Source organism: Pseudorasbora parva, chromosome 2 (genome assembly GCF_024679245.1).
Source record: "Pseudorasbora parva isolate DD20220531a chromosome 2, ASM2467924v1, whole genome shotgun sequence".
In the NCBI taxonomy this organism is placed as follows: Eukaryota; Metazoa; Chordata; class Actinopteri; order Cypriniformes; family Gobionidae; genus Pseudorasbora; species Pseudorasbora parva.
Genome location: NC_090173.1, coordinates 41,477,705 through 41,503,202, shown reverse-complemented (window position 1 = coordinate 41,503,202; position 25,498 = coordinate 41,477,705). Strand labels below are relative to the sequence as shown.

Genomic DNA, 25,498 nt, shown 5'->3' with positions numbered 1-25,498 from the left:
TTTTCTTCACAATCGTCCAAAAACCCCAAACCATGTACATGAGGCACTGCATTTTTGGAAGAGATGAGGAAATCACTAAACTCCCTTAATTTCAGTGATTCTTTAGCTCCTATTTTTTTGCCAGTTTCTCAGCTTTGCCCTAAAAGCCTACAAAGGGGTATCCACAACGTTTGTTAAGGGTATCCCAAGCTTGCATGTATGCTTCCTCATTACTCCTGTAAAATGTTCCCTCTAGCACAAGGGATAAATGGCATGCGCATCTACATTTATGTACTTTTTCAGATAGAACAGCCTATGTACGGGAGTTGTACAGTTCATTTCGATCAAAGCTTTAAAGCAAGTCTGCCATTTAGTGAACTTGAGTGGGTCACTTGTAAATGTGAACGGCACTGGAGCTGGAAGTTTAGTCATTGCCAGCACCAGAGCTCAACTCACTTTCTGAGACCCCTTTAAAGGCATGGTTGAGGGGATAGGGCTATAAGGGATAAGGTTATAATTAGGTTAAGCGTAGGGTTAGGGTCACAGCTAGAGATTGTGTGGGGTTGGTTGGTTTAGGGTAAAAATCAGTTTACAAGCAGTTTTCAAGGTCTGTTCACACATTGGCAATAATAATAATAATAATAAAAAGATTAATGTATGGAAATTCCGTACATATAACTGTTTTAATGGCTTTTAATAAAAGTAAAAACAACTAAACAAAACTCATGACACAGCAAAAATGGAAAAGGTAAAAAAATAATTGTTTATGCCAACAGAAATTATAATACATTTTGTAAAATCAACATGCTACAGATAACACTTGACTCAGGGGTTCTCAAACTAGGGGACTGGGGCACACTAGGGACCTCAGCAAACTACCAAATGGGGCATTCGATGATTTAAAATGAACAAAACAATCATTAAAATAACCCAAAGCCACACACGAAAAAAGGATAGTTCTTATTTTAATTCACCTGCTCAACAACATATATTTTGCATTGAAAAACCTGGTTAAATGAGGTGTGAATGTATGATTTCTAAACCTGAAGTCATGTAATTAAATACATTCGATATGTGGATTTTTTATAACGAATAAACATTTTTCTAGTTATGACAAACTCTAAAATACTTCGTCAGGCAGAAATTGCGACTAAAAATACAAAGCAAAAATGTATGTATTTAGTAAAATAGGAAAAGTCATGCAGCCTTTGAATGTGATTATAAACCTCTGACTTAACTTTTAAATATAACTTATAACATATACTTGACCTGAACATGTTCAAACTTTCATTACATTGTAAGTCCTAGAAAAAAAAGGAACATATTTAACATTAATAGAATAGACAGTTTATGTCTAAGAGAACTTCAATGTAACGTTAAGAGTTATTGCACTGGTCCAGCAAACAGCAACAAGATGAATCGGTCATGCAGAGCTTCCAAAATGACCATAGCTGGTCTGGTGTGCAGTCTCTTTTCTACTTAAAATGAATGTGTTAATATCCAGGGAATGATGAGAATTCTGAAGCTGGCAAAGCGTGTGTTGTCTTTTCTAGGCCAAAGAGGAAATCTAGCTCCCCTCCCCCACCTTGTGTCCTTAAAAGTCTTCTCATAAATGGTGTGCGTCCTTATTCTAGCTCTCATTCCCAGCATTACACAGAAATGACATCAAGATCATTAACATGCTGTCTTTTATGTGAATGCATGAGCTGAATGAAACTAGAACAGTGGAGGGAACCATGATGGTCATTGTTTGCACGAAACTTACCTCTAGGTGGCATTATTGTATCAGTTTTCATTTACACACAAACCACAGACAACAAAAGGATTTTGTTCATTTTCACTTTATAGTTTTATCGTTATCAGCGTCATTGGAAAAATATACACACCTCAATATAGGCCTAATCAATATCTAAATAAAATTATAAAAAGATACATCGCTTTTTAATCCAGTCACGCCCGGGCTATAGCCTAACGTCGTTTTTCATGCATTCGCTTAATGCCAATAGGCTTTTTTTTTTTTTTTTTAAGAAAAAAAAAATGGATTTCTGGCACATAGGCTATTCATATTGCTTTAAACAATACTCGCTCCGTTCATGACTTAAAGTCTGCAAATCCATAATGAAGATTAATTTGAAGTCCTTATAGCTCTCCACTGTCTGCACACATCTATACAAGTAACTCAATTGTTAGCTTATGTGGAGATGATGTAATTTAATAATAGCAGCATGATAGATCACGCTAGATCACGTCTTTTGGTTGTTGTGGTGCTTGTCAAGGGATTTAAATGGACATAACTGGCCTTTGTATCCTTACACGGGACTCTCATGTGAAGTTCCTCACAGTCTGTTGTCAGGAAGGGTGAAGCCATCTGAAACAGGAGAAGATCTGCCCAACAGCCAGGACTGAGACTTGAATATCTGGGGCAAGTTCCACAAACACTCACTCAATTGTGTTCTGCCATCAGCGGTTAATGAGCAATGAGGTTATGGAAGTCATATGCCTCTGCAGTCACATGGATGGAGGGAACGAAGAGGGTTTTCAATTTCACGTCTGCATGTCCGCTTGTTTACTTCCTCTGAGAGCATCTTGAAATTGTAGACAATGCTCTTATTTGTTAGATTTTATTTATTTATTTTTTACTCCTTGAGCATGGGGTTTTCTTTATCTATCACCATAAAGTGCATTCGGCTGCTGGAAGCTGAAAAACAGAAAACTTTAACTTCAACTGATGCATTTGTACAGGCTGGGTAAAGATAATATTAATGACAGAAAGGTAAGGGCCGGGGTACGTAAACATGCTTGAACCATGATACCTTAATTTTTCCACTTGTAAAATGGATATTTGTCAATCACTTTGCAGAACTTCTGACACAATATGAAAGAAATATTGATAGATTTTACACAAAAATGTCCTAATACAATCTGAGTGTGTTTGATTTTAACCCTTACAAAAATTAACCATGGTTTTACTATAAATAAAATAAAACATGGTTATTGTAGTTAAACCATGGTAACCACAAATTAAGCATTTTTTTCCTACTCTAACCATAGTATTTGTGGTAAAACTGTGGTTATATAAATGGTAATTACAGGTTACTACACTTTTACTATAATACAACCATGATTATTTTTCGTAAGGGAAGGGGCTCTTAAATACTCATGTCATTGGATTAAATGCAGATATCAAGGTTTGATAAAAAGAAAAGGCCTTTTCTCTCAACTGTTTTCTTTAACCAGCATGATCCCAAAGGTTTATTTAAACCATCATTAACAATTTTCAGGTTTGTACATTTTTTTTAATGCTTAAAATAAACATTTTCTATGTTAATATATTGTAAAAAATAGTTTTATATATTATAGTATTTTATGTTAAAGCTCATTACTCCAGTCTTCAGTGTCACATGATCCTTCAGAAATCATTCTGATATGATGATTTGCTGCTTAAGAAACATTTCTTCTTATTATTTTATCAATGTTGTTCTGCTTAATATTTTTGTGGATAAGCTCAATTTAAGATTAAACATTGGGAGTCTGCTCTGTATTTTCTACTGCACAAGGGGCATAATCAACGGGCATTATTCTAATAACTCTGTACGCAATTGGATAGTCCTTCAACCAATCAGACCACAAGAGGAGTGATCAACGGGCAACGACCCATCGTTTCTCTATCTGTCATCGTGTTAAACTCATGCCAGGTGGATAAGCTAGTCTGTGATTGATTCCCGCAAAAGTGTAACAGAAGCAGTACAAATTAATGTACGGGTTTCCAAACTGAGTTGCCGGGCGAAATCAAATCACCGGCAGATCAGGTTGGGTTAACCCAGTTAAGTGTCATATGCCGCTGAGCGAACGCACAGAGTAACGTCATAACAACTTTAAACACACTTAAATGTATCTAATATGATAAACAGAGCAGCGTTACCTCATACTCATGACTGAAAAAGTGGAAATGGAGCTGACGACTGTCCCGTCATAATAAAGTCCCGTAGCTCGCAAGCCGTGTGTTGCACAACAATCATACCAGCGGACTTGCTCAGCTCACACAACACTCTGTCCTGCTCTGCTTCATACAGTAACGTTTATAACAGCATCCATGAACATGATTTCAGCCCAAATCTTATCCCAATTATTTCCCACCAACTGTGAGGTGAAGACCACATGTCCCAAGATTCTAAACTCAAACTTGGTGTCATCAAACTACGCCTTTGTTCTGAATAGGCCCCCCCTCTAGCGGATGGAAACATTGCATAGTGCAGCTTTAAAGGAACACTCCACCGTTTTTAGAAAAAGGGCTTATTCAACTTCTTTCCTACATTTAGATATGTGGGCAAATGCATTTTTGTCTCAATGCATGGATTGTTTTAGTTTGGCGGGGTCGCCGCTAGCTTAGCTTAGCATAATGAATGGAATCCTATATTGCCAGCTAGCATGTCCCGAGTAAAAGTGATCCAAAAAAAAAAAAAAAAAACCCACCTAATTACTTCTTGTGGACTGCATTTTCACAAGTACAAATAGTGATGCAGATATTGACTAGGCGATTTCCTAGGCAGATATTGACTTTGGACTATATTATGGGGAAGCACAGGCGACACATTGCAATCACTCAACAGCTGGAGGACGTGAGGATGAGAGCCGTAATATCTCTGCGCCCAAGTAGTGCTTCGCCTGTGGTTCCCCATAATATAGTCCCAGGTTAATGTCTGCCTAGGAAATTGTGTAGTCTTAATCTGCATCGCTATTTGTACTCGTTGTGAATACATAGGCACAAGAAGTAATCAGGTGTTTCCTGTTTGTTTTTTGATCACTTTAACTTGGGACTTGCTAGCGTGAAAAATAGGATTCCATTCAATGCTAAGCTAAGCTAGTGGCGACCCTGCCAAATAAAAAAAAAAAGCATGCACTGAGACTAAAATGCATTTGCCCACATATCTAAATGAAGGAAAGAGGTTGAATAAGCCCTATTTCTTAAAACGGTGGAGTCTTCCTTTAAGTACCTCTTGTCTGCCGGCAAAGGAGTAAAGGAAGGTCTCCGGTATCTTCTTCTGAACAATGAATCTATAGAGATCAAAAAGTTTTTGTTAGTGATAATGTATTCCAACAGAAAATAAATGAAACATTTAGAAACATCCAGTATACAGAACACAAGTAGTGACTTCTTTAAGATGGTAATAAAACGCTGTAATATTACAAGTTTCACCAAGGGTGTAATTGCTTCTCTTCCAAAAATACTGTATAATTTACTTCCCATGTGTAATCCAGCCTAGATGATAACCTTCATAATAGTAAGCAAGCCATATAATTACTTTCAAGGTTTAATGACCTGCACTCGACCAGCTCTAAATTGTATCAGTAGGTTTATTTGGAACTTGGCATTAGTATACTCTTCAAAAAGTTCAGCATTCCTCATATCCTTCTAGAAAAGAGCTTTAAACTCTATGTTTGACTGTCCTGAAAGCATTATGAACATATGATAAGGTTGACCAGGGCTTAATTGGTGTAACACGATAGCATATTGCTGTGGCTTTCACACCCTGAGAGATGGACCTAATTGATGTCTCTGGAGAACACAGCTAGCATATGGAGCTCCTCTAACTGTTTTCCACCTGGCAACCGGCGCAAGGAAAGAATCTCAAGGTTTTTTTTTTTTGGCCCCGGACCCAAGCTTCAGCCCATTGAGTATAGATGGTGTGTATATCAGCTGACCTGTAGTCTCATGACTAACATTTTCCAAAAAAAAAAAATCTGTGATTATTTGCCAGTAAAGTCAACATTTCAAATATATTGTATTTTTTTCATGGGTTCAAATCATCCATCAATTTTGTTCAAATTGCAAGACTTTTAGGATGGTTTGTGTAAATGAACGTTTGTTTTGGTGTGCTGTTCATTTAACAAGCTACTGCTAGCTCGGAGAAGCCAGTTCATTTACAAGCTTTTATTCAAATAACTGTTGCCTCTTTGCCACAAATGACTTAAAATCTGCCTTCGAAAGCAAATATCTACAAAAACACAAAAAAGCTTGAGATAATATCTATTACATATTTTGTACTACAATATTTAATGAGACATACAGGTACACTATCTTGTTTGTGGGTGATCAAAAATACTGTATATGGAATTTCATAAATTGGACAATGCAATGTTTTGAACATTGAAAAGTCTGTGTAAAAAAAAAAAAAAGATTAATCCGAAATTAATACCAAAGTGATTGTGAAAACAAAACAAAAAATACTGTTAAAACAATAGGATTTATAAAGACACTTGTAAAGAAAGTAATTCAGAGATGATAGATAGATAGATAGATAGATAGATAGATAGATAGATAGATAGATAGATAGATAGATAGATAGATAGATAGATAGATAGATAGATAGATAGATAGATAGATAGATAGATAGATAGATAGATAGAATGTAAAATGACATGGATCTGTGATTTATTCTTAGTTTGAAGTGACTGATGAGAGTAATGTCTGGACTTGTATAGCATACAGTGAATCTTTTTTTTTTCAATGGCTGTTTCTCTGGGAGCAGTGACTCAAGTCTTAACCTGTCTCATCTGTTTCAGTCTAAAGTCTTCTCTGGCCTTGTCATATAAACATGTACATGAAAGATAGGGAATCACTACTACTGATCCATAACTGCCCGCTGTCTTTTCAGATGTTGCACACACTGTCATGTAATTTATGCGCATCTCGTCCTTCCCTTTGAACCTATAAATCCTTTTGGTGGGCTGAAACACTGAGGATGTGACTCAGAAATAAAAGCCATGTGCACTGGCTTCCTTTCTCATTTCCCCTTGATAAAGGCCCAAGACACAGCAGCCACAAGAGCACACAGGAAGTAAATCTTCAAGGACTACCACTTGGGAATCATTGCAGCGAGATCCCCCTGAAACCCAAAGACTTCCAACAGCTCCTAACTTCGAACACAGACGAGAAAAATAGCAGCGATGAGACAAACATGGTAGCAAATGAATATCAGATGACTGCCAGCCACCTTAATGCATGAAGCTGGGCTCAGCTTTTATTCAAAATAGACATTCATTCATTTGGTTTGGCTGTGAGGGGGTGGCATGTGGTTTTAGTTAAGAGCTGAACTGCTTGGACAGCTCGCTACAGCTTTGCCTAATGTGTGTGTGTGTGTGTGCGTGTGTGTGTGTGTGTCTCTCTTGCTTCTCCCTGACCCCATGACTCATGACAGCACGGCTACACTCCTCTCCCACACAACAGGAGCATTACAGATACAAAGAATGCAGACTAATGGTTTGCCACGCGGTAATACCCCTGCAGAAAGAGGATGCATGGATCATAAAATTTAAATCGTGCAAAGCAATCGTAGACAATAGAGCCAGTCAGCATTTTCCTCAACCCCCTCCCATTGTGCTCTCTTTAATATATCTTAGATTTTAATAGAGAGAAAAAAACACCTCTCAGTAGATAAGTTCACCTGTACTGCTCTTAACATGTACTTTTTATGTAATATCCACATGCCATTTTGAAATGTCTTTGGAATTTAAGCTCAATCAACAACATTTGTGATAATCTCGTCCCTTATTTTCTTTTTTAAAAAAAGAATGGAGGCACTTACAATGGCAGTAAATGAAGCCAATTTTGTGTGAGTGTAAAGGTTATACTTTAAAATCCCTTATTTCAAATCTTGTTATAAAGCGTGTGTATTATATGAGCTGTTTAATTTTTTTAAACTAGATGGCAATGAAGTTGAAGAAATGGATAAAACTTATTTACACAGAATAAATTAATAAGCAGGTTTTTTCACTAATAATGTTAACACTGTAAAAAAAATATTTTCATGATTTTTCATAATATTTTTACTTTTGTCAGATCAACTTAGATATTTTATGTGTTCGCATAACATAATAGTTTGAGTGTCTGTTGATTAAACCAATCTCTTTCATTGTATTAACACAAATTAACTCAAAAGGCAACCAGTTTACTTACTTTTTAAAGTTAAACCAACAATCTTTTATTATTATTATTCATTATTATTGCACTCATATTGTTCATGTATTTGCCCCATTCACTTCCTCTATAAGTGCCTCACTGTTTCAGAGGAGAAACAAGTAGAAATTGATTTGAATGATTCATTGTTAATAAAAACTCCTGCCATTGACTAGAGAAATAAGATGTTTGCAGCAGCAGTCAGAAGCCAATTTGCTGTATCACAGGAGCATGTAGCCAGTGTGTGATGGGCTCGTGATAACCACAAAAGAAGTGTAGCCAACCAAAAAGCATGATCCATTACTGAGCCCTCTGGCAAATCAACAACAAAACCAGCATTGTCAGGTCTGTAATCTCTTTTAAATGCTCATGGCAAGGCAAATAGCTTGTTTATAGCTTTGTAAACCCTTGTCTTTAATGCTTCATACCGTTAATGGTTCATGTTATCTCTGTTGTGGTGGCAAACTTAAAAAAAAAAAAAGAAGAAAAATCTGCTTTTGGGCTTGCCATTGAAAATGGCATTGGACAACAAACAGTGGCCAACAAACAAGATATTACAGTACAAACAAGATAGCATTGTGGATAGCTAGTATGCCAAAATATTCAAGCAGCTTACAGCTAAGGAGTATACTCTGAAAAACTCAAAAACAGGGGAAATTAAAGGGGGGGTGAAATGCTGTTTCATGCATACTGATCTTTTTTCACTGTTAAAGACTTGGATTCCCATCCTAAACAGTTTCAAAAGTTACCTTTTCAAAAACTAATGTTGGACGTTTGATGGAGTATTTCTGCGTCAAAAATAATCCTTCCGGTTTCTCACAAGTTTCGGAGAGTTTTTTTCGAGTATGGCTTGACGTTAATAGAGTGGACTAGAGCGAGAGAGGAAATGCACGCCCATAAACACTGCTCTCAGGTGCAGATCCAGTCGTCCGTGAACACTTATGTCGCGCGCCGCGCTCCACTTTATTCCTATGGGTGACATCAAGCGACTTCAACGCTTCAGCATAGCATTCCGGGAAGGCAGCGCTGCATTTGAACCGATTTGAACGCAGAAATGACGGGAAGCTTCACAACATCGCTTCAGTCGCGTCTCAAAGTGGATTTACGCGCCACTACTGTCACAGGACTTCACCAAATCATACCAAAGAAGTGTGTTTTTGACGGAGTGGTCCCAGCGATGAAGGTTCGGTCCTGCTTTGGTAGCAGCTTCAAATGTCTGTGCTGTTGGCTACCGTCGCATGAGTAAACATTAGTAAACGACACGATCGCGTGCTTCGTCATTCAAATGCGCTAACGGACTCTATTGTTGTTCTATGTATAACGTTACACTAGGCTGACATGCAAAACCGTTTTGCTTGCTACTGCTAAGGTTTAGTCTCATACAATAGTCCATAAACCGAATCATGTCCTCATAAACTGCGAGTAAACAAGCGCAAATGTTGACAGGCCACTAAATACAGTACATACCACAGAAACGGACGTCCTGCTGTTGCTGCTTCTCCTGTTCAATTTATTTCATCCTCCGGATCTGATTCTGGATCAAATCTGTATTAGTTGAATCTGATTGATAGCCATGGTTTATTTAGGGTAGCGTTTTCTTCTCCACGCTTGAGGACGTCACCGCTTTGTGCGCATTTGTCATTCTTTAGCTCCGCCCACTCGATACGCCTCCAGGCACTCGTGTTTTTCCGGAAAGACTCGGTACAGCCTATATTTCTTTTATAAATATAATAAAACTAAAGACTTTTCGGAGATATGAAGGATGCAATACTACTCTATAGGTACTCAAGATTGACATGAGATTGACTGAAACTGAGTGTTTCACCACCCCTTTAAATACAAACCCAACAGATCATCATCATCAAGTCAGTTAGAAATACCAAGAATTCACTCAAAGCAAGGAGAGTCTGCTTTCAGCTAATATGCCAGCCGCAGTTGGAACCAGCTTCCTGAACAGATCAGATGTGCTCCAACAGTAGCCACATTCAAATCCAGACTCAAAACACATCTGTTCAGCTGTGCATTTACTGAATGAGCACTGTACCACTGTATGTCTGACTGATTGCACCTTATCTTATCTATGCATCATCTGTTTTTTTCTTTTTATAACTGTTTTAGTTTATCTTTGTTCTCACACCCCGACTGAGCCTGGTTTTTCCCAAGGTCTTTTTCTCCATTCTGGCCCTGAAGGAGTTTTGGTTCATTGCCACCATTGCCTCTGGTTTTTGGCTTGCTCAGTTGGGGACATCTAAATTTCAACTATATTACCGATCTGCCCCATTGATACTATATGATAATTGAAATGAGCTGATAACATTACCGTTTTCTCCAGAGTAGCTGTAGAGGCGAATCAAATTCTGTTGCATTATTTTCCTGTTAACAATGTGAAGCTGCTTTGGAACAACTGGATTTTATTTGATCATAATTTTTAATTATTTTTCATTTTCCTTAGCACTGAATTTCTTATGCATCTGTTGATTATTATTTTTGGTTAGGGCTGTCTGACTGGAAGAGATTGAAAAAGGAGAGCAGTGTGTTTCGCTTCATTCTGCTTGTAGCAGAGAGTGCAAAGAAGTGGACTCAAGAAAGGGGAGGCACCTCGGGGCAAAGGTAATGGCCCCTACAGGAGCCCGTCTTGGACCGACTTGTAAGGTCTAGGTGACATTGCGAACCTGCTCCATCTCTTCCATTTCAGATAGGAGTACCCCAAATTTAGAGAATCGGGCAGATAGAGATCTATTTATCACCATTTTATTTTTTATTTTATTTTTTTACAAATGTTTTATTTATCCTTGTTTTTATTTATTTTAATTCTTACACATGGCATTCTTATTTCTTATGCATATGTTATCACTATTTAAATTAATTTCGATGTAAAGCACTTTGAATTGCCATTGTGTATGAAATGTGCTATATAAATAAACCTTGCCTTCCCCATTTCAGTGTCACAGGCCATGGATTGCCACCAAAAGGAGTGTTTAATTAGAAAAATAGTACATTTTGCTTCTTGATGGCAAGCAACCTTCAAACAATAACCCCATCGGATAACACGTAAACTCTCAGGCACAAACAAATGATCCGCTGGGCAACCAGCAGAAGTATTAACTTTTGTAAGGCCTTGCAGACCTCCGATTATTCAATCTCCAAGTAACCATTAAAACCACAAGGTTTTTAGGAATGATGGAAGCTGGGTGTTACGATTTTGGGTGTTACGGTAAAAAATGCAAGACAAGGCATCGGATTGCTGTTCTTGGAACATGGACGGTAAAAAGAACAAGTAAAAAAAAATCTAAATTACTTAAAAAATAATGACCACTGGGCCTGCCTATGGCTTTTAAGCAGATCTAATGTATTCAAAGTTCTTGTGAATGATCCAGATTAGAAAAGTCACCCTTGAGGCCAGTTCGACTGCCAACAGCTCTCTGTGACCAATATTGTGATTGCGTTTGGCGGGAGACAAGCGGTGAGAAAAAAAAAAAAGAAGCTGCATCTTACCATCCTTAGAGGGCTAGGAGAGAACCGCACCAACCCCAAACTCTGATGTGTTGACCTCCACCACAAACTGATGAGAGGGGTGAGGAGCAACAAGAATAGGAGACGAAATGAAAGGACTTTTGAGTTAAGAAAAGCCAGCTTCAGATGCACTGGACCAAGCGAATATCATCTTCTTGGAGGTCAAGGCAGTCAGAGGAGCGGCTAGCTGGATGTTTAAAGTTTCATGTTTGTTTTTATTTATATAGCGCATTTAAAAACAGCCAAACATGACTGACCAAAGTGCTGAACAAAACACAAGTTAATTAAAGAGACAGGCCAAACCAAACATTTATGACAAGCTAACAATGAATAAAAAGCTAAAGAAATGAAATTGGTTTTAAGAGTGGAAAAAACAAGAGCTAATCCCTGCATTTATTTGTTTTTCAAATTTGAGATTCTGATCCCAGAAAACACTTAAGTTCTTCAGGTCAATGCTTCTGCTCCCAGAGTTTCCATGAGGGCCAAAGACTATAACCTCGGTTTTAGATTAAGTGAGAAATAAGACATTTTGAGAAAAACAGATCTTCATTTTATCTAGGCATGCAAAAAGTGACTTAAGAGCAGCATGTTTGCTGCATTTCAGAGGTAAATAAATAAATAATGTGATGGTCAACAGCCGAGGTTAGGTCTAAAAGTACTAGGATCACTGAGTCACCAGAGTCAGTTGCTGACAATATATCATTAGAAACCCGTAATAAAGCCAACTCAGTGATGTGCAGAGGCTTAAAGCCAGACTGTGATGTTTCAAACATTTTATTTGAGCTAAGGAAAGACTGAAGTTTGAATGAGAACAGTTTTCTCAAATGCTTTGGTAATAAAAGTTAGTGTCGATGGTTATTAAAATCTCAATCATCAAGTGAAGGCTGTAATTGTGAATAAAATGATGGTAAAATTGATTGGCATGGCCTCGTTGGAATCCAATATACCATAGCCTAAGTCAAGTCTTATCGGTATCCATTCGCAACCCCTCAGATGACACCATGTACTCCAAGAGGGGAACGGACTGTGCATAAAAAACACATTTCTACGCAATGACAAAACAACATGACATTGACCAGTGCCTGGAAGACCGCCGGGGCATTGGATAACCCGAACAGCCTAACCAAATATTCAAAATGCCCCTTGGTGATATTAAACGTGGTCTTCCACTCATCCCCCTCCTGGATGGGGACCAAATTATAACCCATGAAAAAAGACTCCCTGCAGATGTTCGAAATCAGAGATATCAATGGCAAAGGATTCACAATTATTCTTTACAGTGATGTTATTCAGCCCCTGATAGTCTATGCAAGGTCGCAGGGAACCAACCTTCTTTACCACTGCACCTGCAGATGAGGGCAGATTGGTTTGGCTACCAGCGAATAAGAAATATAATTCTTCATGGCCTCTCTCTCGACAGGAGAGTAAATATAACCTGAGCTTATAGGCAGAGATGTACCTAGCAAGTCTGTAGTCTATAGCACAGTCATAGGGACATTGGAAATAAAGAGAAGCAGCTCTTGACTTACCAAACATTCCCTTCAGGTCAAGTTACTCTTGGGCATGTTAGACAGGTCCATAGAATAATCCTGCAACACAAAACAAGACACAGGGGAGCACACAGACAACACACAAGAAGCATCATAATTGCTCCAAGATCACAGACTATTCTGAGACCAGTTTATGTGAGGATTGTGGTGCATGAGCCAGGGATGTCCAAGAACTACCAGGACAAGAGGAGAGTCAAAGCATAAACCGGCTCTCTTCTGTATAATTGGCAGAAATGGTTAGACTCTGGTGTGGTAAAATGTAAAACAGAGGGTAGTGATTGACTGCTGAGGGCACTGACTAAAATAGGTTGAGTTAAAAAATAAATTATGGGGATCTTGAGTTGGTGGGCTTATGTAAAGTCTAAAAAAATTTCTTCCAAAAAATACCACCTGTCAGTAACCTAATTTTTACATACATGTATTGGCTTTTACTGGACAGTGAGCAGTGATATGACTAGAAGACCTACAGAACAAACAAGTCCATGAGCCTATCGTCATTACTTCATCTTCTGTAAGAGCTGAGTTCTGCCCAGCTGTATGGGTTCCAGATTTGGGTTGACGCAGACCATAGCATTGGGGATGGGCTGAAAGTTGTCCACAGTCTCTGCAGCGAATTGCACAGAAGAATCGTCTCGTCGTGGATCATGAGTATCCACTCTGATCCACTCTAAACCAGATTAACTGAGGATGATGGTACTTCCAGAGATTTCTTGTTGTCTACGGTCAGCCAACCCATGTTGCACTGTGCCTCCTCATTCCAGTTGCAATCTTAATGGAAATTTCCATCACAGACAGACTCCCTTGGTGCAGCTCTGCCGGTACCCATGCCACTTCTCAACCGGAGACATCATGGGCGAGAACCATCTCGAGTTCCTCTGAGAAAGACTAGAATGAGGAGCAGCACTGATGTTTCCATCCCTACACCGCAGTTCTCCATCAAACCAGCCAACAGTATAATAACTAGAGCCACTTCAGACTCCCAGGAGATAAAAGCAGATGGCTGGAGAACAGAAAACAGAGAATGCTTAGCCAGAAATGGACAACACAAATGTAGTTCACCAGAATATGCTGCTTGAGGTAGTAGTTGAGGTTCACTATGATGAGCTGTGAGGTCTCCAGTGGGGGAAACTGATAGTAGTTTGGCACAGTGGGCGGGTTCACAGTCTCACAGTTGATGGAACTGGGCAGACAACTCAGCAACCTGCGCTACCAAAGCCTGAACAGCTTGACATGATTTGTTCCTCTTGGCAATCCATATGAGCACTGTTGCTAGCCAAAATGTCACTGAATTTAAAGCACTTACTGGTCTATAATATGATAAAGATCTATGATAAAGTAGACATTCCCGCTGGGCACAGTGCACACAAGTACACATTTACCACACCACTTGGTTTGTCAACAGCACAGGGGCACATGCAGCCAAGAGCCCATGGACAGTTTCACACACTAGATTTTCCATTTGCCTGCTACAGTCATTTTCCAATTATACATAGTACACCACATGCATTTGTTTGTCTCGTTTATATGTTGTGTTTTCTTTGATCGGTTTGTTGTGTCACAAGTGTCTTGGTGCAGTCTGTATGGTGGCACTGCCGAAAACTATTGATTGAGCGGCGCATGCTTATGTCGTCACTGTTAACGCTGCGCACTATGCTCAAAGTCTGGCGAAACCATGTGTTGTTTGGAGGTGGACTGACAAATTAGGAAGAAAGTGCCAGTCCTGTGAAGTTTGATTGACTATTGATGATTTTAAATGACCAAAAATTGTTACGTTCATAGAAGGGGCGAAGTCTGGCCTATAAAAGGAGAAGCCAGGCTTCAATTTATCACTTGTTAACCAAGTCAAACATAGGCATGCAACTTTGGTGCCGTGAGCAATCTACCAAAGTGAGTATATTGAAGATATGCTTTAAGAGTATATTATATTTACTTTAATCTTTATTTTCCAGTTTGTTCTTTCTTTGACACTTATCATTTTGGGGCTTTAAAGTTTACACTGTATATATCTCTTCATGCAGTCACTCTGTGACTTTTGTATATATCTTCGGTGCTGTAAATAAATTACACCTTCCACGACAGTGCTTTTGTTGGTAGAGCCACCTTTTTTTTCACAAACAAACCCTCACTATATCCAAAACAGATCCCTAGGACATTTGGTGGCAGCGGTGGGATGGCAACCCACAAGAAGGCGCCGAAAGGCAAAAGAACCTTAGGCAGATTATGCTCACAGGTAAAAGAGGTTGCAGAGGAGGATCCAGTTGGGGACATTGTAGAGTCAACGGAGGATGAAGAGGGGGCAGAGTTCTACACACCACAGATTAAAGCAGACGGTTCAACAAACAAATGAGGGACTGCTGAGTCTGATAAGTCAGTTCCTCTATGCACAGCAGCAACGGGAGGAGCTAGAACTTGGGGCTACGAGATGTGATTCTGCAGTCTGTTAGACCTGCTGAAACCCCTAGCGATGTCAAGAGCTTGCAGAATGGATCATCCGACACAGGCTTCATCTAGAAATGTCAAAGTCAAGTTGCAAGCCAGCCAAGGATAATGAGTGAACTGCTGAGGATACTTCCCTTACATCTATCTTTGGTGCTTCGAACACCAGGCCAAGACTTGGGGATGGCCCGAGGAAGAATGGAGCTATCGTGTGGTTCCACTGCTGACTGGACAGACTTTGGAGGCATACTTGGCAATGGATGAGGACGAAGCATGAATTTACGTTGACCTGAAGGAGGCAGTTTTGGAGAAATTCAACATCTTGCCAGAGACCTAAAGACAGGGAATCCATGATTTAATGGATCTTTACTGTCGTTGGATGAGACCTGATCTTCACACTAAGGAGGAGATAAGGGGCGACCATCATTTTGGAGCAGCTGCTTCATGTGCAGCCAAACCTGGCTACAGGAACACAAACCGACAACAGGACTGGAAGCAGTGAAGCTCAGTGTGTGAATGCTCACTGCAGGAGTCCACGCTCTCAACTAGGTGTGGCGAAAACTAAACATTTTCTTGACCAACCATGAGCCTCATTAGCCGGTTGAAACATGTTAACCGATTAGTTTAAAAATATGCTGCATTATTTGAAATAACAGCCGCACCAGCAATTTCGCAACTCTGTCGCATCTCTCTGCCACTCTGCCTTCCGCTCTCACACACACACTGTCCCGGTGCCACCGCCTCCCTTTCACTCACGTCATTTAAAAAAAAATCCCCTACAGCGCTAAACATGAGTCCAGCACACGCGCCGCAGAGGAGCTTGTTTGTAATCAGAGTACAAATAGCTCCTTAGTTTGAAATGGTTTGGGTACAAGGTGATCATGTTGAAAATAAAGGCATTTGCCTAGCGTTAGAAGCTCATTTGAAACATTGCCGCGGCTCATTTAAGAAAATAACACCTCCGAAGAGACGCCACTTTAGTTCAAGGTAGTGCTAACAATAATAAAGAAAGATCATGATCAACACCTTATGTGTTACCACTGAAATGTATTTCCAAATGTAAGTCCATCTTATGCAGAATGCACGCTTCATACTGTCGTCTGCCCTGGCTCTAATGTCGAGTGTTTTAGCCTGTTTACTTTTTGCAAACCTTGTGAGCGTGCAAACCCAAACGCTGTGACCTCGCACCAAATGTTTTTATTGTTTTATTAAGTACAAACAGGCGAGTTATGAAAAATTGAGTTTGAGGGATTTTTTCACTTCACACAAAAAGATTTTGGAATGAGACGGCCAACTGTAGTAGCGTTTAGTCCACTGTATAATAGCCTAATTTAGAGATCACTTTTTTTTTAACCGACAACTTTGATCGGTCAGCGTTGATACGGTCAAAGAGTCATCAGTTAACATCCCTACTCTCAACCATTCAAAGGTACTGTGTATGTGAGACCAGAAACTTCTAGGGGTTAGAACTTTATATGGTCCAGCGGAACGCATTAACGGTGTAGAAAACAAAAACAAATCTACACTGAGACAAGAACTGGTTTCTGTTGTCAACAGCAAGGGCTTGATTGAGCCTCGTTGGGGTTTCCTTTGGGCCAATGGCCAGGGTTTTTTGGCCCGCAGAATACCTTGGTGTAAAGTGGGCCATCTTGAGCTTGAGGAGTGGTTATAAACAAAGGCCAAATTAGCCAAGTCTGGAGACGGCAGCGCCTTGCATAATTTCAAGAAATGATAAAAAGAAACGGCAGGACAATGATATATATATATATATATATATATTTATATATATATATATATATATATATATATATATATATATATATATATATATATATATATATATATATATATATATAAATACCTCTCTGTTTGCAATCATTCCTTGTGTATTTATATATATATAAATACCTCTCTGTTTGCAATCATTCCTTGTCCGATCATTCCTTGTCCGATCAAACGCGTTTATCGCGTTTTGCAACCAAACTCTGAAGAGTTTGGTTGCAAAACGCAATAAACGCCCTTTTTTGACATTTAGATTTTATTATTGGAAATCACTGTTTAGATGTACCTTAATCTATGTGTTAATTGCTGCCATCAATAAGATTTAAAAATGTACATTTTAAGCCTCCTACAAAATGTATTTTTTCACAAAACGCGATATCCGCCAGCCCATTTTCTTTACAAAGTGCGATAAAGAACGTTCAGGATGCTGCACAAGCTCAGGATGTCACACGAGGAGAGAGTCACCGCCGGTGAAGTGCTCCGAGTTTGCTCAGTGATTTAACGATAATAGCAAAACAAAAAACATATTTTTAAAAAGAGGATTCAATAGGCCAACTAAAAAATGTTTACCATTTAATTGTTTATACTGTAGGCGAGCTGTCAGTCACGTATAGGCTACGTCACTGATCTACAGCTGTCTGTCAGTCAGAGAATCAAAGCTTCAGAGTCAAGCTTAACGTTATGGATTTCGATGACGGATTGGAGCCGGTGTAGTGCCGAATTCTGACCCTGCCAGATTATTACCCCCCTACTATTGGTAGGTTTATGGTTAGTTGTGGGGGAGGGGTTAGGATTAGGGGTGGGGTTAGGATAAGGCAATCAGGTAGTGACTTCATTGAGGGTTAGGGTTAGGGTTAGGGTTAGTTGTAGCAAATTTCGGCACAACACCGGTCAGGAAGGCATCTTAAGAAAATCATCAAAGGGAGAAGAACAAACGGGCAAGCCATTCAGGGGAGCGAAAACATCCAAAGATTTATTTTGGTCATCGTGCGACTGCGCGCACACACACACACACACACACACACACACACACACACACACACACAAGCTTTTCTTAATGGTATTACAGTAGAATAATATAGCCTATGGTGGATATATAGCGTTTTGAAAAAAATATATATATATATTATTATTAATCAATCTTTGTATATACTACTCCATATATTTATGATGTATTGTTTTTTTAACCAATTTAAGATTTTTGACAATGTTAAGATAAATATGTTGCAGTTTCGCATGGTTTTTGACTTTTTTATGAACTATTTATGGACATAAAATTAAATTAAAAATATCCTGGATTTGAAGAATATTGTGTCCCTGGCCTGCACTGAGCTCAAGTAATAGTTTAATGTACAAAAACGGCACTGTAAAAAATTATTTAGAAAAAAAGTTACCGGGTTGCCTTAAAATTTTGAGTTCATTGAAATTTAAATTTTGAGTTAATACAACATTAACTCATTAACTCAACATTAACTCATGAAATTTTTTTGAGATTCGACAGCCTTTATTAAAATATTATTAAAAGATTTTGTAAGCATTTTGGGTAATTATGTGTGTGTTATTTCTGATGACGCAGTGAAACATGCCAAATAGTGCTTTTTTCATGATTTATCACATTTTTCATGTGGTTCAGATACAATAATATTTTGAGTTTCTATTTATTAAACTAATTTTCTTCATTGTATCAACTCAAATTTTTAATTTCAATAAACTCAAGATTTTAAGGCAACCAGGTTATACTTTTTTAAGTTAAACCAACAAAAACCACCACAAATTTTTTACAGTGTGTGAATGAACTTGACTGTTGATGTCTTAAATAATAATGTCAAATAACCAACATTTCTCAAAATGGATATATCTCGTTTTGCAACGAAACTCTTCATATAAATTCTTTGTCAGGCTCATATAGGTTTCTACACAATACCGGTACTTCTGAATTGGCTGAGAATGGAATTTAATGGGTTTGAAATGTAAGTATTTGATGAACATATACTATGATACTATATGTGCAGAGAGCATTTTCTCAGTATCGTTCTCATTTTTGACCAAGGTGGATTTTGCATTGGGATTCTTTGTAAATGGGTATATGTTTGTACCCTTTAAGCAATGTTCCCATTAAGCTTTTTTAAGCTTACGTTTTTTGGGGAAAATGTTGTTTTAAACAACATTTTTAAAGAATAATTGTATGAAGATTAACTTGAAGTGACAAGTCTGTTTATAAAGTATTTATACAGAAGTTCAGTGTGGATGAGTTTAAAGGGAGCACACTGAGCTTAATTGGACCAGCAAAACTTTTTTCATTAATAAATTGAACAGGTGTTCCTAATAATCCTTTAGGTCAGTGTTTATATATATATATATATATAAAATGGTTGCAATCGAGGGGAAGATGAATCAAGTACAACCAAGTTACAGGGATATCCTGGACGAAAACCTTCTCCAGAGTGCTCAAGATCTCAGACTGGGCCGAAGGTTTACCTTCCAACAAGACAATGATCCTAAGCACACAGCTAAAATAACAAAGGAAGGGCTTCACAACACACAACAACTCTGTTACTGTTCTTGAATAGCCCAGCCAGAGCCCTGACTGAAACCCAATTGAGCGTCTCTGAAAAACCTGAAAATGGCTGTCCACCAATGTTTGTAACCTGACAGAACTGGAGAGGATCTGCAAGGAGGAATGGCAGAGGACCCCCAAATCCTGGTGTGAAAAACTTGTTGCATCTTTCCCAAAAAGTCTCATGGATGTATTAGATCAGGTTGCTTCAAAAATCTAAACAATTAATCAAAAACAAATGAACTTAAATGAGAGAAAAAAGGTGTGTGTGTGTGTGTGTGTGTGTGTGTGTGTGTGTGTGTGTGTGTGTGTGTGTGTGTGTGTGTGTGTGTGTGTGTGTGTGTGTGTGTGTGTGTGTAACTCTGACAGCCAACCAGACCAAAGAGAAAAACACTAAATAAGACAAAATGAGAAACAAACACCCGTGAACCATGACACATTCTGAATAATCAGCTAAATTACATCAAAGTGAAATTGAAAGGCTTATGCTGCAGATTGATCAGTCTCAAATAACAATATGGCTTGATATACTCCAGGGGATGTCTCATGATCTCTGATGACATGCTCCCTGTATTCTGTTCAAACTTTCTGTTGATTTCTAAAAATAACTCTAGGGCAAGAAACGGTAAACATATTCCTCTGCGTTGCGCAATGGCAACTTGTCACGTGTGCTTTTTCTATATATCTTACCCTGCTGAGACCTATGAGAATCATTGTTCAGGATGGTATTTCAAACCAGTTGGTGCACCAGTAGAAGAAATATAGCATATTTATATCTTGATGTTTAAGATAAATAAATAAGATTATTTACATGCAGTCATGTTTAATGGTTTATATTTCCTACTTTTTATATTTTATTTATGAAGAAAGTTGCAGGCATGAATTACATCTCTCATTATGGCTAGGGCTACTAAGATATATATATGTATAAAACTATGTTTTACAGGCCTATTGTGAGCCATACTGATGATTTGATTGTTTACATTCATTTTTAAACTGTAATAATTGCTTTCTTAGCTCATTGTTTCGAGACAAGTTTATTTCCCACTGGATTCAGTTCATTTTGTTAAAACCTCGTATTCTGTTCACATGAAATAATTATCATTTATTAATCCATTACATTAAATAATCTTAGCACTAAAATTATAGACAGGTGATGTTTACAAAACACATTTTTATTAGTATAGCCCAGCTTTACCCTGAAAAAAAGGTGAGAGACGTAGATTACACAAGAGAGGAAACCTTTTTGCTGCCTGTTTCCAAAGTAACGAGCATAAAATAAAATCATGATTTAAAAAATGCAATAAGCTGTGAGTTCTCCAACCTTACACTTCTCAAGAGGTTCACTTGTTTGAGCAAATTATACGATCTTTTAATATACATATACACTGTAAAAAAAAGTCTGTAAAAATAGGGAATTTTCCGTATCAGTTTTCTACAGGTGTTTTACCTGTTTTTTGAATTACACATTGCATTAGTTTGTGTTTTAAGGGTTAACAGAAATTTCTGTACAATTATAATGTACTGGCAGAAAATTATACTAGTACATTTTCCATTTTTATTTTTTACAGCATTATTTATATATATATATATATATATATATATATATATATATATATATATATATATATATATATATATATATATATATATATAGCTATTATAATAATTAGATATAATAGGCTTTTCTACTTCTACTATCAAATAATTGTGGTGACAGACCCATGCAGAAACAATGGCTTTAATGATAATAAACTTAACTTATATTTGTGAACAATAAATAAAACAAGTGCAAACATGGACAGCAAGGGGGAACAAATACTTGCAGGAATTTACAGATTCTCCATTTTAGGGAGCGTGAAGGCTCTTTTTGTCAGGGCAAGATTCTACATGGGGTTTTTGACAAACCAAATTTCATTTAAAACCGTTACTGAAAACTGCCAACTTAGCACCAATGGCTCCCCAGAGTATTCTTAAAAACTGATTCAGAGGTCTTAATGAAGTCAAAAGGAACAACGAGCAAGTGACTTTGCAAGACATGCAACACTTTAAGAGAGGTTTCGAGTTAAGATCTTTATCTTTGACAGATTTTAATAATTTAAATATCACTCCTAAAAATAAAGGTAATTTATTGACATTTACAGTGATATGAATAATCTTTAACATCCATGAAACCTTACCATTACATAAAAGGTTCCTAGTGGGAAAAAAAGATTATTAAAATGTCCCACAAAGAATTTTTTTTTTTTATCACTAAAAGGAGGTTATTTTGGGAACCCCAACTGATTCTGCTTTCACTGCGAAAACCCCCTTTTGGAATCTTTATTTCTAAGAGTATACTTTGAGAGTGGCTGGAAATGTTCACTTTCTAATTTATAGACATTAACATCTAGATTCTAACATAAAGTCTATTATGGATACAGACACCGTGACAGAGTTCCATGAGGAAGGATGAACTGAACTGTTGGCTCTGTGGGGTGTCAATAATTACTTTCCCATCTGAAACTCTCCCTTTCTCCTATTACCATGAGTTGAGCCATAACAGAGCCACAGAACAGAGAAAGCACCACAGCTAATTCCAGCAGGACTTGTGCCCAGTGCCCAGAGATTTTAAAGACGTGCAAGCCAAAATGCCTGCAAATGTAAAGTTACTATACAGTGATCTTTAGAGCATTTTAAATGTATGCTACATACATTTTCATATGTTGTATGACTAAAAATAGACACAGAGTATGTGAAGGTATTGCTGTTTGGCAAGTTGTAACAAAACTATCCCCTACTCACATGTGGCATTAGACTCTTCACATTCTTGGAATCACATCCTGTTCCCTCAACTAGCAATAGACCCCTTGTTCTTATAATAACATGGCATGCTATTTTTTGGAGCACACTGAAAAAAATCACTAAAGAGTTGCTTTTGCTTTTTTCCACTATGTTTTTGACGACCACTCTTTTTGACTTGACAGGAAAATGTCTGAGTTGCTGCTCCTTGTCATATAAATGCCCATAGTGTTTACACGAAACACATAGCAGCATTACTTCCATCTCTTCGTTCATTTTTGTCAGCAATAGCTCTGGGTAGCGGCTCATAATTAAATCATGATTGACATGCTGTAGAATGTCAAACTACTAGTCATTCATGAGCATTCTTCGTAACGACAGACAAATCCTTTCCATAGAGATTTCACTCAGACTGTTGAAATTCCTTTGGTGCTTGACCATTCTGTCTGTTTGATCGACCCCCGGGGGGCGGGCTCTTTCTATATGTTTCAGCAAGAGTTTAAACCTGTGTATGACAAAACATGGAGACTGAGAATGAAACCAGATTGTTGCCACCATCAGCTGGATGACAGAACGCTTGAGTAGATGCAGCAGATGCTTAAGGCATTTAGTGAGCTGCCTTCAGTGCAGTACAACATAAATGAGCACCAAACATAATTTGTGATATTCCCAAATGAATGGAAGCGGTTGCAGTAGCAATGTCCATTTAATGTATCATACATAACTTAGGCAGACATGTTCTGCAGCCATCAGTCATTTGGAATAAACAACTCTTTCTATGCCAAAATCAAAATTCATCTGCAATAAAAGCAGACTATGCATTCACAACATTTGCATGTAGCCTAAACATCTAATTTAAAAAATGGTGATCAGTGCAAGAGCAATAAGGATTTTTAGGGGCATTATGATGGTGAAACTGAAACACAAGTGCCCCCAAAAGCCCCTCATTCTCCCTGCGGCATTACATTTAGACTTAAGTGCAATTTCACATCACATTTGCAATACACAGCGCTGATTTTGTGACTAAACACATTTATACAAAACTTTTATACAATAAAACCATTTGCCTCACTATCATCAGGCACAAACAGGTTGACATGACGTAATGTAATTAAATTGAGAACCTGTGATTGAAACAGTTAATGGAGTAATACCGTACTTTAAGTTTAACCAGTGTATTTACTCTTGCCATGCTGTGAGAGTGTGTCCCAGAAGCGGGACTTTGCGGGCCAGTTGGATTGAGATCAATACTCATCTTGCCCCCAAAGTCTCGTCACTGAAATCACAATGCATTTTCATATATTAGCTAACAATCCCTTAAACACCTACACTGCAATTAAACAAAGACTAATAGATTAATTTGCTCTATTAATGTACAATCAGCTTCTCGGCATATGGTTGATGTGACAAATACTAACCACATAACTTGTATTATCTTATAACTGTCATATGGGCATTATCGGTCTGATAACAGCATACTTCCTGATTGTAGCAGAGAAACATGCTTTGTTGGCGAAGCTGCATATTGTGAGAGAGCCATGTTTATTCATTTAATATTTCAGGCTTGTTTTTAAGACGGTCGATCATAAATAACAAGCAGACGACCTTCTTCAGCCATGGCTCCAAGTGAAAAATGTAACATGCTATAATTACAGTGGCTACAAAAGCTATTGAACTTCAGTTCTTTTCAAGCATTTGGTTTGAGGATGACATCCAAAAGCTTTTAAAACACCCATCCGACCTATTAAGAGCTTTTTGCTAGGAGACAACTGGGCGTCAGTTGAGTCCCAGACAGTATGTTCGACTCCCCGGAGAGTTCAGGTACTCTCTCAGACACAATCTGTCTGCCTCTGTCGGGAAGCAACATCCGCGAAAAGGAGCGATATGCACCTATATGTCACACTGTTGTTTTGAAAGACACACCACATACAACATCTCTATCTGTCCCTTTCAAATTCAAACGCAGAATCCCCATTGTAACGGTTAGCAGAATGTCTATTATGACATCATCAATGGAACTGATAAGTATTCTACCCCAATTCCGATCACACCTGCCGTTGAAAAGACGCGCAAACGCATATCGATGTAATATCGCTTGAAACTTACCTCGAACGAACAAATCACTGCGGGATTGAAAGAAACATCTGGCTGATTTGAATCAGATATTGTTTCTTTAAGTGCGCGCTATACGTGCTCCTGCTGGCGAGATGAGCAAGCGTCTAGAGGAGCAGACTGACTCTGTGCATGTTAAGATCTCTCTGCTCGTGCATTGCTTCATGGTCACGCTAGTAGGTAAGCAGGGGCCGTGCAGGGGGAGATGCCATTTTCAGCAACACACGCCAATTGTGCGCTAAATTCCTCTCTGACATCCTCGAGTCTATTAATGATCATCAATGGGTGGCTGTAGGCTATGTAAAATCGCTCACGTGCGACTGTCATGACGCCTGATGTCTGGGTTTTCTTTTGCTTTAAAAGGGGGCGAAGTTAAACACGTGGAACTGGATATGGAGCTGGCAGTTTCTATTTTCCTAGAAGTCATCTCCAATTATAGAAACCAGGAAGGGACGTTCTTAGAAACCCCTGAGTCGCTATACGCCCGAGTTAACATCTTTTAGTTTTTACCATCCACCTAATGCGTCAGTTAAACGAGAGAACTTGATTAGCCTACATGTACGACGTTGACGGTGAGTCAAAAGAACGTCTTTAAATACACGAAAATGTGTGATTTATTATCTGCAATCAAACCTGTAGGATTAGAGCAGTGTTTTGCTCTCTGCCTCCCTCTGTTGCCGAGATTGTGAAAGACGTTTCAGTGACGTCACACAACAGTCAAGTTGGGGTCCTGATGATAATGACCTGCGGGAAAATATCTTCATATTTATTAAAGATAATATCAAGCAAGATCTATCATCACTCACCTTTAAAGACACTGGATAATTTGAC

At 38.3% G+C, this 25,498-nt stretch overlaps 1 long non-coding RNA gene across 1 annotated transcript; it reads right to left on the bottom strand.

The window, feature by feature from the left end:
• Positions 1 to 1,804: 1,804 nt before the first annotated feature.
• On the bottom strand, positions 1,805 to 25,037 carry LOC137043928 (uncharacterized). Its single transcript, XR_010898577.1, has 4 exons — positions 24,662 to 25,037; positions 12,979 to 13,038; positions 4,974 to 5,034; positions 1,805 to 2,677 (listed from the first exon to the last, which is right to left on the bottom strand). It is a non-coding gene; the product is annotated as an uncharacterized lncRNA (long non-coding RNA).
• Between the last annotated feature and the right edge of the window lie 461 nt (positions 25,038 to 25,498).